This window comes from Astatotilapia calliptera, chromosome 4 (genome assembly GCF_964374335.1).
Source record: "Astatotilapia calliptera chromosome 4, fAstCal68.1, whole genome shotgun sequence".
Taxonomy (NCBI): Eukaryota; Metazoa; Chordata; class Actinopteri; order Cichliformes; family Cichlidae; genus Astatotilapia; species Astatotilapia calliptera.
Window position 1 is genome coordinate 3,027,019 of NC_137425.1, and position 19,241 is coordinate 3,046,259.

The 19,241-nt window shown below is 44.0% G+C and overlaps 2 protein-coding genes across 14 annotated transcripts in view; both read right to left on the bottom strand.

The window, feature by feature from the left end:
* The window catches only part of LOC113020221 (C-reactive protein-like), a 438,825-nt gene extending 438,301 nt beyond the window's left edge, over positions 1 to 524 (bottom strand). The window contains exon 1 of the mRNA XM_080300740.1: positions 519 to 524. The gene's annotated coding sequence lies outside the window, so the exon portion shown is untranslated. The remainder of the gene's footprint in view (positions 1 to 518) is intronic.
* Positions 1 to 19,241, bottom strand: part of LOC113020226 (RNA binding protein fox-1 homolog 3) — a 426,914-nt gene that overhangs the window by 155,784 nt on the left and 251,889 nt on the right. The gene's annotated exons all lie outside the window — the stretch shown is intronic.

Consider the following 19,241-nt stretch of genomic DNA (forward strand, 5'->3'; position numbering starts at 1 on the left):
ATCCCACGCGTTGCTGTACGCCATTGATTTCATTTGACCATTATCGTCCGAGGTTGTGACCAAAATTAGATGCAGCCTGGATAATTATCTGACAGTCGGCAGCTAATTATCAGGCTGCAGGGAGACACGTACACAAGAGAGGGTCACAGAAACCTCCTACCATCTCTCGCAAACCAGTCATGTGCGAGGCTCGTGTTGGAGACAACAGTGAAGGTGGAGATCAGGTCGAGTGATTTCACTTAAGACCTGAAGCAGGTTCCTTCAACAGAAACGGAGTGAAATGAAGCTTATTGTAAAACCTGGCCAGACTACAAAAAACACGGCTCTCACAAAAAGGCAGGAGGGAAAAAATATGAGGCATGATGCTTGGCCTGATTTTTATCTGATGAAAATTATTTCCATCATTCACGTAACGGCGGGAGGACTCTGCAGACAGAGCCAGCAGACCATAACACACACTGTGTAGTCAGTCAGCCAAACAAATGAGTGGAAGATCAGGCATAATAGCAAATTAGCACTGTGCTGCTTCCCAGGGATCAACTGCTGTTTGGTCTTTTGTTTGGCAGAGATTCACGAGGAGATGCCGACATTAATGGGGGATTGTAGTGCTGGGGGACAACTCTTGAGGTCAAAGGTTACCCTAACTAATTACCTAAGATGCTATTCCTTTCTGCTGCACACAAAGGGATGATATTGTTGGAGAGAATGACATAAGCAAACAGCATTGGCATTGCTTTCTTTTTCAATTTACACAACTCACTAACAAAAGCAGCTGAAATGAAAAACCACAAAGCAAGAATGTGGATTCCAGCTTCTCAAATGAGGACTACAAAATCCAGCTTCTTATTCCTGTGATGTCAAGTTGTTTGGCTTTTGCTGGTAAGACCAAGCTCACATTAGACACATGCTCTCGTAGATTAGTTTTTAGGCACCTAATCCTATATTTAACAGTGATTCGTGAAAAATGTATCATTTGGTCTTCGTGTTACCAAACGCTCTCAGTAATAATGACGGCAGAGCTTTGACACACATGCACATTTCAGACGACACATCAAACACACCGATGTTGATGCAACTGGCAAATTATTAGTAATTATAAATATATTTAAAAGAGAAATATGATTGTGGTCTAGCAAAGGAGACAGACAGCGTCCACGTATTGTGTTTGCTGAGCAGACCCTGGACACACCTTGCTGCATGCGCAGTCCTTTCAGTGGCTTATAAAATGTATAATGTTTCCAGTTTGGCCAGTTCCTTTTTATGCATATATTAGTATTAGTATGGAAGCAACAGTTGCTGATGTGTGGACATCAAACCACAAGTTCTGGTTGTAATATTTGGTTTCTGACTTCCTTCAGAGTTATGGCTCAGTCACGTAGGTGTAGGAACTGGACGGACACCCTGTAACTTTATGCGGCGACCAACTTGTTGAGGGTGTTACACATGACCACTTTAGACTGCAAGGTGATTTCACAGGTTCCAAATAATCATGGTCTGAACTGGAGGGACTGCAATCATTTTTAGACAGATTGACAAAGGTTTGCAAATAACGTCTTGATGCTTGCTCAGTCATCCAGGTAAGTAAGTCTCCAAAGGTTGATTCTGTTCATGTGGACGTAGCGTTTTGTGGGAGAAACGTTTCGTCACTCATCTGAGTGACTTTTCCCCAACCTCACAAGCGGCTGCTCTGATGAACTTGTTTAAAATGCGTCTCTTTGCAGTTGTGGACCCGACTCAACTTGGAGCCAACAGGTTGTACTCCGAGCACACTCCTATATAAAAGCAGAAAATCTAGAAAAATAAACAGCATATAAAATGCAATGATTACAAAGGTGTTCGCGATATATTAGCAGTAACCTGAGGTAAACACAGGTTTTCTTGTTGTGTTTTTCAGACAGCTAAAGGACATCAAAGCCTACAAACGGCAGCGCTGTCCTCAGTTTCCTGTGACCACCAACTTTTTTCCACTCTGAATGATTAGCTCGAGTTTCCTAAACCAAAACCAAACCTTGACCACAGAAAAACTGAGATTTTATTTGATCTTATTTTCTAAATAATCGTTCAAAGTTTCAGCGACGCTGGTAAACAACGCTATCCTGCTGTTAGAGTGCAGTAAGCTAAAAATGCTTCCGTTGTTGTATGGAGCCGTACAGTAATGAATAATTAATGTTTTGCTGCATAATTTACATTTTTCAACAATATTACATAAATTTAAGACCTCGCTGAGTATTGCTCCTCTCTCCCCCCTTTTTTTTTAACCTGAGAAATTACACTTCCACAAGAATATCCTCCTCTTTTTCAGCGACAGTAAACACACCGCAGACTTCCTTAAGCCCTCATGCGTGACCCCGGAAGTACATCGGCAGGAAGCCCCCAGCAGACATGGGTTGCCATCGGGCTTGTCCGCCTGGCTCTTGGTAAACAATCTGCGTGTTTGTGTGAGCGATGGGCACGTCGTTTGTTTTGCTAATGGGTGTTTTTCTCCTTCACACTCCGCGGGGAGTGCTATCTAATGAGCCGCCCACCCGCGCTTTCCCTCCTGCAGCCCCTGTGCCCTGAATGTGCGGCTTTAACCCCAGTGCAGAGGAGGATGGATCACAGGGGTTTGGGACACACACACACACACACACACACACAAATAATAGACATATATTCATGCGAACTCAACTAAACACGCAGAGGAAGAAGAAAACTGATCAAAAAATATATTATACATAGTTAAACATTGATAAACATGCTCTCATACACCCACGTGAATATACCCATGTAGCTATTCCCATGCTAACACACAAAAATCTTTAACTGCTAACACATGCGACATTTGTGAACTGACAGGAACATGGTATCTCAGCTTTAGTGCTCTCTCTAATGCACCAGGGAGAGTGTTAAATATACATGTGAACCTATGAAGCCAGGCCATTCGGCTTCTTAGGATCATATCACACAGAGGATGGCGCAAGTCTGCTGCTGATGAAGGAGGTGCAGTGATCAAAGCCCGTGCATATATGTAAGGATGCGAGTTTATGTGCTTCTTATAAAGTTACCCCATTGACTGGTTGGATGTCATGTTTCAGACGATGACAGTTTGAAGTCGAAAAGAAAGAAAATTCAGGACAATTATCTCTGTCAGCCTTCTGTACGTGTTTGTGGAAGGCTGCCTCTTTCCAGCGTTTTGAATACAGTAATGATCACATGGCAGAAAATGTTTTACAACACTCAGTATTTCCAGCACAAGTGCACGATATTTGTGGACGGGCTGCCAAAGGGCACCCAGGAGAATTCTAACAATAATATATAACAGCGATGTACCAGGGTAACTTTTATTTGAATAAAGAAAACCCATCCAGCACTGGTGCAGATTGTGCTGCTGTTAGCTGTTTCTACAGGTCAGACCCACCGAAGGTGTCGGTAGCATGTGGCTTCTCAAGCACTGTCTTCTAATCGATACCATCTTCCCTTCAAGATCATCTTCCCATGCTCATCTGCGCTGCTTCCAGCTGCCATTTTTAGACCGTTCCCTTTCTGTGCGCTGGAACTGACGCCTCCCTCTAGCGTTACTACGCTGACCTTTCACCTGAGTGAGACAAATATAGCCACGGCGTGGGTGGTGACTTCTGTGTGACAGAGAAGCTGATGCCTGCTTTCTCTGCCAGATTTTAGGTGTTAAAATGGCAAACAAGCAAGTGAAATCAATGAGTAGGGAACTTCCATAGAGTGATCTCAAAATAGGAGCGGCACCGGATGCATGAGAAGATGACCCTGAAGGAGAGAACCGTTTTACGGACAAAGTTGTGCAGCGACTATTAGCGATACTGAGGTCTGCAGGTAAACATTTAAAAAACCGTAAGAAATACTCGTAGTGCTGAACTCACCGAGAAAGCAAACAACTTTTAAGAAAAGGGCAACCACTGGCAGCATCTGCCTCTGAGTGATTAGATTTATTGATGCTGCTGCAGTACATCTTCCTTTTTCTGCAATTAAAGTGTTGCCATCCTGCACCCTTAGCCCATCCATAGCCTGCATATGTGATCCATAGTTAAAAAACACACCCAAATCCAGACAAACAAGCAGGTACTTGGAAGAAAAAATGGGATTTTAATAAACTTAGAGGATGCTGCAGTTAGAAGAATGTGAGTCCATCAAATTCCACCAAACACACACAAAAAACACTAATATGAATAAATAAAAAATAAAAAAAAAGATTAAGGGAAACTATCAGGAGACACGAGGAAGAAAACAGGTGGAAGTCAGCTTGGCAAACAGAGTGAGAGGAAGCACAAAGAATAAATGAAAACACCAAAGAGGTAGGGTAACAAGGAACAAGCGAACACAATCAGTGAAGAGCACACAAGAAAAAGTGCGAGGAGACAACAAAGACAGGAAGTAAAATGAGAAAAAATGCACAAAGAAAGGGATTTACAAAATAAAACAGGAAAAGGCTAAAGGCAGAGAAATGAAATACAATAACAAAGACACAGGAGACACAAGACAAACAGGAACAACACAAAGAAAAACAAACACGGCCAACCTGTTGGTGCCATGAATTCAGCTTTTCTAGTTACAAGTGCTGGAGGACAGCATGACCCTCTGTAAAGGTCTGAAATATTACAGCAGATAACAGGAAATAATGGCTGTAAACAATACAGGTTTATGTGACGACTTCTTTTATGTAATGCAAAAGCACTGTGTAAAGTATTTAAGGACATTATGAAAAATGTTTTCCTTTTAACGTTAGCACCAGAGGCCAAATATTGCAATAAAATAACATTATTGTAAACATGCTTCATGTATGACGGCATATGGATGCCGCCATCTCGACCTAAGGCATAGGTTTTGATGTGCACGCCGCGCTATATTCAGATTAGTGTGACATCATATAAAATGCCTTTAGATTTGCTAACCATCTGGAGGCAGGCTGAAACAGGTGTTCCTCCAGAGTGGAGGCGCTCCCTCAACCCAAATCTCTGCATCGATGAGAAAACACATCAATAGCGAACAGCACATCGGAGCGCAACAATCCTGAAATATCTATGCAAATAAAACAAAATCCCGCGTCTTGAACGTGCTGAACGATTATAGTGAGAAAGGCCTTTTTTGTGAATGGGATCGTTATGTTTTCTAATACAGCCTGATTTCGAAAATACCCCCACAAAAACAAAGAAGAAACACTAAAAGACGGCAGTGTTTGATATAATTATGAATTCAAGTCATACGGTTATTTTAGCTGAGTGAAGATGGTTCATCCAGCTCACTCTGCCTCCCAGGGCGTCTCTATATTCATATGTCAGATGATGAACGGCGCCAAAGCCATCACGGATGAAGCGGCTGAGACAGGCAGGGGCAAAGTGCTGTGGGTAAGAAGAATAAGGAACAGCTTTCCTGGGAGCGCCGAGGCTATATGGGCCTTCTGTAAAACAGTGGCACAAAGGAAGGAAGAACTCTTTTTTTTTTAGACCATATGCTCCTGTTCCACACAGGAGCTCGCCTGAATGGGATATGAGGTCCAGAGACACTGCCTGTCCAAGCCGAGCAGGTGTGCTGCCGAGGCTTTCAATCACACAAACACACAGGCGAACACACACTCGCGCAGACACGGATATATACTGCTGTTTACACTCTGCAAAGCCATAACGCAACACGTTTTAATGCAGCAGCTGCCCAGATCGGCCATCTCAAGCCGGGACGCTGCATACTTACACTGTTAAGCAATTTTCAGTGAGTAAAATTAAAGTTTTATGAGTACGACCGTATAAGAAAGCATCACTGGAAAAAATGTAAAAGGACTGTCAGTGCTGCTGCTTTCATCCATAATTCTAGGCCTGAAAACAATAACATATATAGAGTGGTCCTTCAGCAGTGCTGGCCATATCCCTATTAAATTTGCTGTAGATACTCATTGTCCCCATGCAGTTTATTCTTTTGATTTCAAATGCCCTGTGACATTTGTGCTAGCATCAACAAAAGACCAAAACATGCTGTGGTGCACAATAAATATTGATCTAGAGCAAGTTTTAAATTTTTTAGTCCAGCGAGGATGCACTCTTATCTATTATGGCGACACTGTCCTCTTCAAGCATCTACAGAGCACTCTTGTAAGCTTTTGCACTCTGGACATTTGCATTGAAGAAACGATGCTTTCACAAAACTGCTCAGGCTTTTCTTGGCTTCACACAGCTCTGTTTCTTACATTAACTTATCACAGTTACATTATTTAATGATATAGTAACAGTACGCAAAACAGTGGCTGGAAACAAATAGCATTCTTGTGACTGTGCAATTTTGTTGCCTTTTGAAATAGTTACTTTAGAAATGGGGTCACAAATAACAACTCTGATGTGCCAAATAGTGATTCAAGTGTCAGTCTGCTATCAGTTTGTGACTGAATGGGTCAACTTTAAATACAGCAAGTCTGATAAATCAACACAAATCACACATCTGTTACAGATATTCACATCGGCTACATCGGCAGCTTTTCTTTTATATGGGAATAGAACCAGTTGAGTCAACTCCACTATTGCAGACAGGTCGGCTAATTACCAAATACTGACTCACATTATTTCCAATCTGTTGCTAATGTGTCTGTGTTAGTTTTACATGAAAACTATTTACAAATCTTCATCAGTCAGTCTCAGAGTGACTGCAGTCAGCCCGAGTCAGTCTGTGATTGTTTACAGACTGGTTCCCTGTAATCAGAATCAGAATCAGAATCAGAATGGGGTTTATTGCCAAATGTTGAGCAGGTTTACAACATTAGGAAATTGCTGCGGTGCTTCAGTGCAAACATAGTGTCATAAATAGCACTTAAATAGACATGGAAAAAAATAAAAGTAGGGATAAGAATTAAAAGTGCTACGTGGAAAGATATGTGCATGAGTGCAGGTGGTGATCAGTGCCAAACATGGAATGATGCAGTGAACACAGCGTAGGGTCATGTGTTAGTGGTGGGAACAGTCATACGGTTATTGTTCATGTGTCCAACAGCAGAGGGGAAGAAACTGTTCTTATGGCGAGAGGTTCTGGTGCGAATGGACCGGAGCCTCCTGCCTGAGGGGAGCAGGTCAAACAGACGCAATCGCCCGACGATCAAGACCCCCAAAGGTAAAGGGTGTTGCACGCCAAAGCTGATTGCCTTAACACTTAAAATCAGACTTTGACAGCAAAAAAATGTAAATGCAACTGGTTTTTCCAAGTTGCAGGGACAGAACCGTCCTACTTTCCGGAAGGTTACATCTTAAGTTGAGACTTTCTATAGACAGGGGTGCACATAAGTGGTCCGGAGGTGCACATGTGCTGTCAAAATAAAAGACGCACACCAAATGAGCTGGCTTCAAACAAATGCTAGCTCACCTCTTGCAACCACTTTTCAGAAAATATGCGCTCCTTTTGTGGTTCGGACTCCTGACATTTCTTTGGAGGTGGAGAAATACCAAAATAATTGCTTAAAGGAGCTTCTTCGACATCTTTAAGAGTTCTAAACAAATGTCTGTCCTCCTCCAGAAAATCTTATGTACGCAAACACGCGTCGCAACTTCTTATCTTTTATTTTGACGGCGCATGTGCACCTGCGGACCACTCATGTGCACCCCTGTCTATAGACCAGTGCTTCCCAAACCTTTGGAGCCACGGCACATATTTCACATTAGAAAAATCACACGGCACACCAACAAACAAAAATGTCCCAAAAAGCATATTAATAATTAGCGGAATGGCCTCTGTTTGTCCCCAGTATACCATTTTGCTTTCTTCTGACCACTACTCATGCTCGGGCCTTCATCTGGGTCGCAGTTTTCTCCAGGACCAGGTCAGACTGACTACTTTTTCTTTTCAAAATGTATCTATTGCCATTACGCACTGCATCGACTCACTCGCAACGTGACTATTATGTAATTTCTTCTTCTTCTTCTTCTGTTTTACTGGCAGTTGGCAACCCATTTAATTAGAGCAGGTAGTTGTGCTGCCTTCTAGTGGAAGAGAATGTAACTGCTTTGCTTGTTACTCGCGCCAGTCGCTTACAGTACCAATCAGGTGGAACCAGATAATCTTCCACGGCACACGTGATCATGTCCCGGGCCTCAGTGGTTGGGAAACACTGCTATAGGGACTCTTAACATTTCTAATCATAGTGCTACATGAACTCTATATGCAGAACAAGAAAGGGGAAGTCTTGGCCCTGATACCCTCAGACTTCGCCAGAAACCCCGAGCTCTGCACCACTGTCCCAGGAGGCTGACAGTTAATGACTTCTGAGATACGGCACAAATGTTTAAAACATCACACAATCTCTACTCTGCACATGGTGATCGTGTTATCGAAACCAAAACAAAATGATTTTATTAATACTACCCATTTTAAGGTCTCCTTTATGAAAAAACACAGGAAACATGTGGAGGGTGTAGAACATCCACTTAACTGTTTTAATTTCCTTACTGTCGAAAGCCCTCCAACATACCGCCGCTCTAAAGCGAGGCCAACTTCCAATTTAAATTGTTCTAAAACGTGCTTTTTTTGGGTGGATTTGATATTAGACTGACGCTTTATCCAAATGAGGCTTTGCACAAATTACAATATTACTGCAATATGTTTGTGGAAACGCACAGATCTGACTCGAACACGCGGGTGGACGCGCACACATCCATTAATGCAGCCCTCCCAGAGGCTCCAGTATTAGTGAAACCCCAGTCTGCTGGCAGCACTATCCATCATCGCACCACACCAGACAGACAACAGAGCACACCTTCACACATCCCACAGTCTCACATTTGCATTTGACCACCTTCTTAAATTCAGCAAAGGTAAGACTAATTCAGACTCCTGAAGGCAACGCCGCTTTTCAAAGATTGCCTGCTAATAGAAGCAAAGGTAGAGGTCGTGAGTAGTGTATTATTTAGGTGATGGACTCAGTTGCACCCTCTCTTTTGTTCTACAGTGGAATAACGTCCTCACAGTACGGCAATTTTATTTTTCTCTGCTGCCAAAAACTTTGTATGATATGTCAAATGTATCACAAAATTTTATTTTTAAAGATAAATAATTGCTTAAGAAAAAGGGTAAACAACCTGCTCGCAACGGTCCATTTATGTAGTTGCCAATTTCAGTAGCTTTCTTTCCATCCACCTCCATGGTAGTTTCAACAAGGACAAAAGCAGAGGATTTAGGCCTCGTGGCTAATCCACTCCAAATCAACCCGAGCTGCAGGTGCATTTCTCTTTCCCGGCAAGCCTTTATATGACTGCAGATAAAATCTCTAAGCCCAAATGTCAAGAGGTCAAACTGCATAAAAGCTGAGCAAGCTGATTAGACAGTACAAGCACCATTTCACTATACTCTTCAATTTTATTTCAGGCTTGTGCAGATTTTCAGTGTTTGCCTGCCACAAATATCAGGTAATTAAGAGGCTGAAAAGTTGAGGCAAACGTTATGGATGAATGTGTCGGTTCTGGTGCAGAGCCACAATCTTTCCCTTTTTTAAAGATTTATTAACATCGGCAGTCTCAGTTTAAAAAGAAAAAACTGCACATGGATGGCACGAGGGTCCCATCTTTGTCTAAAACCATCAGATTTTTTACCGTTTACTCTGAAAATATTAAAATATCATCATTATTATGCTGAATGCATGCATTTCCTCAGATGATTAGAATAGCCTCTCTTTATTATCAAACACTTTTGCCCGAGGTAAACCTTCAGAGCGTCTTCAACAATATTTAAAATTATAAATTCAGTTGAATGAGCCACTTTCAGTGAACTTTGGTTCAATCTGTCATAATTTGCATTAAAAAATTCTCACATTCAAACTTAGATCTGGTGTGTTTGCAGGAACTATCCGGAGGAAGATCATAACCCGGTGACTCCACTTTCAGATGACCTTATGATCTTCTACTATAGTGCACACTGCCTCTGCACAGTTGTTTATAGTACTAGGTGGTGTGCAGTAGCATCAACCTCTCACAGCTTGGAGCGATGTGAATACAGTGCGCCAAGCAGAGGCCTCAACTTTCATGTACATGTGTGAGCTTTCTCACTCCTCTGTTGGCCTCTGGCCTGGCTGACTCCTGACTGCTGCTCTGACCAGGTTCTCAACAGAGAATGTGAAGCGCTGGAACAAATGAGATGTCTCCTTCCACAAAAACAGCTTTGGTCTGCTGTGTATGCACACTCTGCCGAGGAAAACACTATATTCGCACAGACCCAGACGAGCCTAGCGCCACGGCTGCGGTCAAAATCTCTTCAGCCCCTTTCCTTTTTTCCTTTTTCTACTGCAGGTAAAGGAGCTTCTGTGATCGAGCAGCAAGCTACAGTTGCTTGCATCATCTGCAACTACACATCATAAAAAGAGTAATGTTATCTATTTTCATGCTAAAAGATGACAGTCATGCTGATTTCATACTCTTAATTCTTGGACTGTACTAGAGTTGCTTTGCATGAATTGCAGTTCAACATAAGCCTCATTTCGTATACTGTGCCTTGGCCTCAGTTCATCTTCATGAAACAGGATGTCGCACCTCCCTTCCCTGATCCTTAGGAAGGCTTTCTTTTGATTTGCTCCTCTTTACATACAGAACATTGAACTCTTCCCCACATAAAGACGACATCTGACGACCTCCCTCCATTACATATGAATATGGATGAGGTTTGATGACCACTAGAATAGTTTCTGGGATTTTCCAAGGGTAGCTGCAGAGATGTCTACACTGAAGCACATAATAATAATAATAATAATAATAATAATAATAATAATAATAATGGATACTTTATTGATCCCCATGGGGAAATTACTTGTTTTTCTCTGCATTTGACCCATTCACTCAGTGAAGCAGTGGGCAGCCCACTAAGCAGGCGCCCGGGGAGCAGTGTGTAGGGACGGTACCTTGCTCAGGGGTACCTCAGGGTAGCCGTTAAGTGGATTCGAACCGCCGACCTTCCGATCATGGGGCGACCACTTTACCTAGTGAGCTATCCCTGCCCCTTGACATGCTGTCACGCCTGACGTAAGCTTTTCAGGGGGTGAAGAGTTAAAAAAGCCGGTGGGTGTGTCCTCTTTTGCCGGAAATGACCATAAAAGGGAAATCCTTGGTCACTGACATCATCCAGATCCAAGAGGTTAAAAAAAGAAGGCAGACGCAGAGCATTTAGAGCATTGCTTCTTTATACAGTGACCTCAATTTTGAAACGTTGGACATTTGAAATGTGACTGTAACTTTAACAGCATTAACAGGAAGAAAATAAGGAAAATCATAGTTTCCCTTCAAGTAAAAGGAAGAAATGTGGCAACGGGTAAACTAAAATACAATAAAATATCTTTTCAAATTCAATAAGCATAAATATAAAATTGAAAAGTGAAAACAATAAAACAAAGTAATAAAAGTTTTTTTTTTAAAAAGAGAGATAAATGAAAAAAAATCTCTTGTGAGCATTATTAAGCTTCAAAGAAGCCAGAAACGTGCATACTATAGGCCGCGTCAATCAAGGCACAACAATAATTTCATTTCCATTCCTCGAGGAAACGCAAATCAAGTTGCTCGCTGACAGTGAGCAGTGACTCGAGCCGCTCGATATCTGTGCACGGGCTCGACGAGCTGCAAGGTGAGTTCTGCAAACGCGCGAAGCCACGAGAGGCCGTTCAAAATGACGATCAGACAAAGAAAGAAGAAGCAAAAGTGCTTTTCTTTGGTGTGGATGATGAGGACATTTAGGTGTCCTCATTATTACTAACGTGGCGCTGCGCGGGTTCATCCTGTTATTGATTTTGTCCTCATCTTTGGTGATAAGAGGTCATTACTGTGGCGTGTTTTCACAGAGAGAGATGAGAGATGCTGAGTAAAACCCAGTTTGATGTAATACCTTTTTATCTGTCATTAATTACATTTGTCTTTGTCCGGAAGTCTAAATTTGCTAAACTTAATGGGGGAATGTAGCAGTATGTAGATACAAACATGATGATTTATTACTGTACCAGGTAGGGGTCCCCTCTTTTCTTACCTTACCTTTGTTAGTGCTCACCTTTGACCCTTTCTCGTGTTTCGCTGCGTCTTCATATGTCCCTGTCAGTTTACTTAAATCTTCTCTTTGATTCCCGCTGATCTGGCGCGCCCTCATTTGCATCACCTCCGTTTAGTCAGCACCCCGTTACAAACTCTGCCCATTTCCTGTGCTCGTTTAAGAGTTTTGCTTCGTGCCATGTCTTTGTGTCATTCGTGATTCGTCGGGAACTCTGTTTCTGACGCTTAACGAGTTAATTTATCAATCTTTTTTCATTTGCTGCAGTTTTCAGGCCTTGTTGTGAAGCTTCACATCAGATGCACGCTTGGAGAACGGAGAGGCGGCTAATCTTCACCTACCCGTTTAACAGCTTGGGGTCAGCGACAGTTCTCATTAGCTCAAAGTGTCGTCTTCATTCAAATCGTGCACAGCAAACTGAAAAAAGTTTGGGTAAGTTTACAGCATAACTTACCAAGTATGTATATTTAGGTAATAAATAAACCCATTTGGGAGGTTTTTTCCTTCTCCCTGCTATTTAATTCCAGTCGTCTTTTTTTGTATGTGTGTATCTGTTTTAGTTTACCTAAATGAACAAATTTGATCCAATTTCTATTCATTTTTTTAAATTAGTGTTCTCTTGCTTGACTAATTTATTAATTGTTAGCACTTCGGCGCAGCTGTTATTACTGTAAGTATTATTATTTTTATTTTGGTAATTAAAGCCCGTTTGGCTAGAGTGGAAGATGGAGACGTAAGCGTGCACTACCCAGTGAAGTAAGGTGTGCACGCAGTATAAATCTCATATTGAAATGGGAGAGAGAAAGCAAAAGGGAATAAGACAAGGTCGCTGGCTGACTTATCACTTGTCTCATTACTTGAAACAGCGACTGTCAGCAACTGAGCCCCTTCCTCCTGGTCTAGTACATATCCATACTCTAGCAGAAAGGAAATCAGTGGAACAGCAGTCCTTACAGCGGTGATGTCTTCTGTTGAGCTCAATTAGCGATAAGATAGCAGAATGTGGATGACTGAGTTTATACGAGTGTGGAAAGATGGTAAAGAATTTGGACAGGATTCATAAAGGCAATAAAGACACTGTTTTAAAGAGGAGTTCCTGATGATACCGAGGACACGCAGCACATTAGCAAGTAGCAGCAACTACAAGATGAGTTATAAGTGAAAGCCAATTATCACGGTGGGGTGCGTATTACTGTACCGATGAGCTGCTCGGCCGCTCAAAGTTCTGTCAAGGTTAAAAAACAATGTTTCGAGCTTTAGTGTGCAGAAAGACTGGGACGAAAACAAAAGGAGTTCGACGGGGACACGCACAGAATGCCAAGGAAGGGAAAAAATGCGAGGAACAAAAAAAAAGAAAAAACAGACAGACAGAGCGGGAGAGTGAGAAGGAGAAAACACAAAAGTGCGGCCCTCCTGGGTTGGATGCTGACACCGGTGAGGGATTACTGAGGGGAGGAGCACGGCCATATGGCTGCATGGCAAAGTGGAACCCACGGGGAGGCAGCGGGCACATTAGCTTGCACGGGGCCCTCCATCGCTTCCTCTGCACTGCGGTTTGCGGGACACACAGGAACATTGACAATGACATCAGGCTCTCCCACCTCTGTGATGGCTCCTGGATCCCAGCTGACACTACTGGCGAAAGGCCAGGAGGAGAAAAATCACCTGCTCCGCCCCGCAAGCACACAGTTACTTATGCCACTCAATAATGACCCGGGGACCGGCACAAAAACAACAAGCGCGATGGTCATGGGAAGGCCGAGACCAAAGGCGTTCACCCGGCGCTCAGTATCGCCGGGCCCTTTCAAGCAACGGAGGAGAGACTCATAATAGCACCACGTTTCACACCAAAAGCGCCACTGTCGTTAAATCAATAAGTCATTACCTTTAATGGGATAAGCACTTTGAAAACTAATTGAAAACAGCTCCATTTACTCCAGCCAGGCCCTTAATGCAAACAATACTGTTGTTGCAGCGAAAAAAACAAAGAAAAAAAGCAGAGGGAAAAGATGGAGGGAGGCACACGCGCTGCAGCCAGGGATCCAGTGTCTGATAATTCGGTCAACTGTTTCCACTTTGTAACACACTTCTTTCTCAAAGCGATACGGCCATTTAAACCAAATCGCATTTCAAACGCCGAGCATCAAGGGAGGAGAGCGATGGCGTCGAACGGCAGTTCGCCAACAGCCGCGTCTTCGGCTCGGGGAGATATTTCAGAAGTTTGGGGGGAAGAAAGGATCTGAAAACTTCTTACTTAGCAAGGTAATATGATTAAGTCTGAGTGGCTCTTAAGTGATTTGTTTTCCACCGTTTCACAAACAGACTAATCTCGCTGCACAAAACGTGTCAACTATCTGACCGCTTCACTAGTGCTCCAAACTCCACCGGAGCAATAGTGAGCATCAAAAAATGTGTTGTGGCAGGTTTGGAGAGTATTGATTTATATTAGAGAAAATGACTGTGCATTCAATTCCAATCAAAAGCCTCTGTGGCAGGCGGCCAGTTCTGTTACTGGGTGAAAGACACTGTATTAAATGTAAAGCAAATTGAATGCGCAAAGCCAAATATAAACCTTGGCAAGCGCTGCTTAATCAGAAATGGATCCTTATCAACACGGCTACTAAGTGGGATACGTCAGTGGTGGTTTGATCATATGTTAAAAAGCCAGGAAGCGATTATGCATGTGTGTTTTCTAAACACTCTCAATAGAGCGACACAGAAATCTTTTAGGTCCAGGCCTCTGAAACTCTACTAATTACTTTACCGAGACAAAAACTGAATATTTTGCACAAATGCGAGGAGCGCCAGTCAACTTGTAAAGGTATCGGGAATGTAAAATTCATCCTGTGAGTGTGCATCGCCCATCAGAGGTTGGGTAGTCTTATAACTAGGTTACCAATTAGACTGCGGGAGGGAGAGATGATCGTGCTGATAGACGATGCTGAAAGATTAGTTAACAGGTGGGAGTCTGGAGGCTCCCACAGTTATGTGTGTGCACCTCCACCCCTGCCACACACACGTGCACATCCAAACACTCATTCGCGTCAGTGTTTTTGGGGGCTTTTTTTACACTTGGAAGAATGACATGCCCACATAAATTGGTGAATAAAAGAATGGGGGCACCATCTGGTTGATCCCGGTGCTAATGGAGCAGCTCAATTATGCTTTGACTTTCAGTGGACTGACCGGGACGGCGCGCTAATGTTGGTGTGTGCTGTTTATGTTTAACTCCGCGCGCTAAGTGGACGTTCTGGTTTGCTGGAAGGCAAACCCCCCCCACTCTCAGTGGCTACTGCAAGGGCACCAACAGCGTGTCACCGATGGCGTCCAATTCAACTACCGCTTCCTGTTCCCCAAGAAATGCTCGGATGGGGCAGTAGTGGCGGAGGCGACGATTCGGCAGTTGTTCTATCCTTGAACGAGGTGCTCGAGTTAAATTGGCTGCGCAAATGGCTAATGTGTATAATGGAATTGAGAGTTGCCCTGCATAAGGGCGTCTGCTAAGCAAATAAATAATTTAATGCAAATCCCAGCATCGTGCCTCCTGCCAATTAAGCTAACCTGTTTTAGCTGTAAGTGATTTTATTACATTAGCATGCCGTAGCTCTGACTGCATTAGGGAGGGTTTAATCAGTCTGTAATCAAATTAGAGCACAAGACAGAAGGAGGAAGTGCCACGCTTCCACAAAGCACCTTGCTCGCGCACCTGCAGGTCTCATCTGAGAAATCTATATTTAAAATGCTTTTTTTTTTACGTATGTAGCGTGCACCCTCGTGCTGCGTGCATGTTAATACTTTGAGCCTTCGAGCTGGATCACTTGCAACCAGTGACCACAAAAAAACCCAACTAAACAAAAATGTTTTTTATATTAACGTGCACACTGAAATCCAAACCTGCGCTTGTTTACGACCTATTGAGCCGCCTTTTGTTTTCAACACCATGCATATGGCTAACTACATGCCATCTTGTCCCTGTTGATGTTAGCTGTCACATTCAATAAAGCATCACCAACACGCAAACTGCATTACCAGCCTTATTAACATAACACGCTCATGCAATCATCCACGTTGCTTCATCACACTGACCAGAGAAAAGGCATTCAGAGATGATCTATGGCTACTATGCACACAACATTTCAGAAAATTCACAGCGAGGTAGCTTCTGTGCTTAAGCTGTCAAGGAGCAGCCTCGCAAAGCCTGACAAATCTGCCTCCGTGAGAGTGAGTGCTCAGAAGGCGCTGCCAAAACTGATACCCTCATTGCCTTGTTTTCCAGCTTTTGTTTTTCTTTTGCTTATTGGAAGATTGGGTTTAGAGGTGGAGGGGGGGGGTGGGTACATGAGAAATGTGTTTGCCCTGAAGGCAAAGTGCAGAGAAGAGTCTTTAAAGACTCTCTGTGCTGACAGATGGTAGTGATGGCTGACAGACAATGTCTCACATGAAGGAGATCTGCAGGAGACGAGTTCAGTCGTGATCACCTTCCATCCCATTATTCTCTGATCACGATAAAGAAATAAACAAAAGAACAGACAGCATATTCCCAGCTAATTAAAGGTGCATAAACATACGTGGAAACATACAACCACGTGTGTCCACCCAAGCGTTTTTCCTTCCATTAAAAAAAAGGGAAGGGTACGCAATCGCTTTGAGTACAGAGGAAGGAAACAAGCTTTAAGTGCTTTTCCTCCTCTCAATGTTCGGGCTGATCTTTTCCAGAAGAGGGGGGATTCTCACATCTTGATGTGCTTATCATCTAGTCCCAGGGATGTGTGAGTAAAGTTCATCCTTTTGGCCTAATTAACTGATGCCTCCTCTGTCAGCCTGCAGCAGCATGGCCACTAATGAGGATCATTACAGGTGGGACAATACAGAGATTTTGTCGCCCGGACATATTTTATGGCATTTTCTATACCAACGTACATGTAAGTAATGAAGATGAGTTCATAAGAAATTTGTATAAGGAAATTAAAAATTACCCAGCTCTGCGGTGTTTCGTGAAACGGAGACTCGGGGCAAAGGTGGGCCGTCTGTCATACCTGTCAGTCAGGCAAAGTCAACATCCCTGCACTGCGAGCTGGCAGTGATGTCATACATTTTTACATGAACTTACCTATGCACTAAGCCAAGTCCTCAGTCCACCCCTGCAGCCCTCTCATGAATTATGGCCTTGCAGTTTGAGAAGTCATTGATAGGAAGGCTGGGCAGGAGCAGAGGAGGAGGAGGAGGGACGTGAAAGGAGGAAAAAAAAAGAAAGAAAATCAATCAGAAGCGTCTCAATTAATCTGGCGAGTGGCGGATTGATTGCAGCCCTAAACTGGGTAAACAGGATTGTCTATTTAAGGGCCATGATCCCTTAATCATCACTTTAACTCAAATAGACCAGGATCACCACATCTGCTGGCCTGGCGTGACGCAGATGCCAGGGCCTCTTGTTTTAACTTCAGCCTGTCGCACCCCGCCTCCCCTCTTTTCCTCCCCTAGTCCCCTCTAGCAGTGATGGACGGACAAGGCGCATGTGGCCTGGAGCGCTCTCGCCCCAAATTGCTGGCTTGGGACCTCTCGGAATGGTCCAACCTGAACCCCGACCAGCGTGCAAGCTGGGGCCTCCTGTTTGTGGCTGTGCTGAAACGGCTGCTATCGGGGTTGAATACAAAACGTGGCATTATGGCTCGCTCAGCCCGCCGTGAGGACAGCATTATCAGGCTTGGAGCGGGGTAGGTGGAGGACGCGGATGAGGACGGTATAGTCGCTGGTGAGCTCAGCTCAGGCTCTTGGGGCATAACACGAATTACAGTGGGGAATGTTTTACGGTGAGTTGCAGAGTATAGAGTACCTGAGGGTGCTGGCTTCAGACGAATGGTACACCTCACTCTGAGCATAGTCATCACCATACAGGAATATCACTGTATCTCCTCCCCCTCCCACTCTCTTGCTTATTGTCTAGAGTGCCAGAGTTGCCCAGGCTCCATTCTCTAGAGCCTGATTGAAGAGGCTCTCCTCTCCTCCTCACCGGTTTGATTTACTTAGGCTATCTGTGGGAATTGGGCTGGAAGCTTCCTTATTAAGAGGAGACTGTCTGAAGGGTTCCACTGACTGATTGGGCAATTGAAGGGAAGGCACGTGAGTAGAGATACAACAGCTATCGCTATCTCCCACAACACATACACACAAACGAATACAAACACCCCAGTGGTTTATGTATGAGGTCTAGCAGGCACATGTCTGTCACAATTCTTGGTAGCCAGCTTCAGCCCAGTAAACCGGATGGATCCATCTCTATAAAAGGCCCTTAAATCGCTCCCGAGCGGTGACTAGCTTTCATTCGGTGGCTGCTCCCACATATTCTGTACATGCACCAGCACACTTGTGAGGAAAAAGCAAAACAAAGCTAAGATCAGGTCCTGTGACTAAGGCGAGAAGCAGCCGAAAGGCGAGAAGCGCCGCGCCGGCGGACTCTAACGACAGCTCATCATTTACATTTTAGACACCGCTACTCGCATGCGTTACATTATGCACACTCCCCCTCCCTCCCGCTTCCATCCTGAACACCTTCGCATGATGAGGATCGCAGCCTCAAAGAGGAGGGACGTCGCTGGAGGAGCTTCCGGTTTTCCCGAAGCCACGGGGCCCTGCGGTCGCACAGACGAGCCTGCGCGAATGCAAAACGCGACAAATTCCAGCACGCTTGCTTCATCTGAGAGACAAGTATAAAGCCAGAGAAGAAGAAATCCGCTTATGAAGGGGAAAGGGGGGGGGGGAGCAAATGCATTAATCAAATTATCCCTGCCCATTGACGGCTGTCTGTGCCCAGAGGCTCGTCCTCTGCCATATGCACCGATTTGCGCAGAAGACACCTCTTTAAACAAAACTCCTTCCTTCCCGCGCTACACTGGCGTCTGATGTTTTGAACGCACGATTCACAAGACCTGCTTGATGACCTCAATTTGCTTCAGTGTCTGTATCTGTAATAGCCCATCTGTTTCGTCCTACTCATAAGCAAACCGGCATCGCCGCAATCTAATGTCCCCCGTGCTTATTTTAGGCACAACAGATAGATATGGAGCGCGGCGGTAACTTCCACTTTCGATGATTCTCAAAAAGTAGTCAGTAAAAATTCACAGTGCTTCAGACCTGATGCTCGTGGCAGCTAATGAAATGAAGCTGACTTATCGTAGGACGTATGAGAGGGAGCAGAGAGAGCGCTACAGAAATCCAGGCTTCCCGTGATGTCTCCATGACACTTCGAT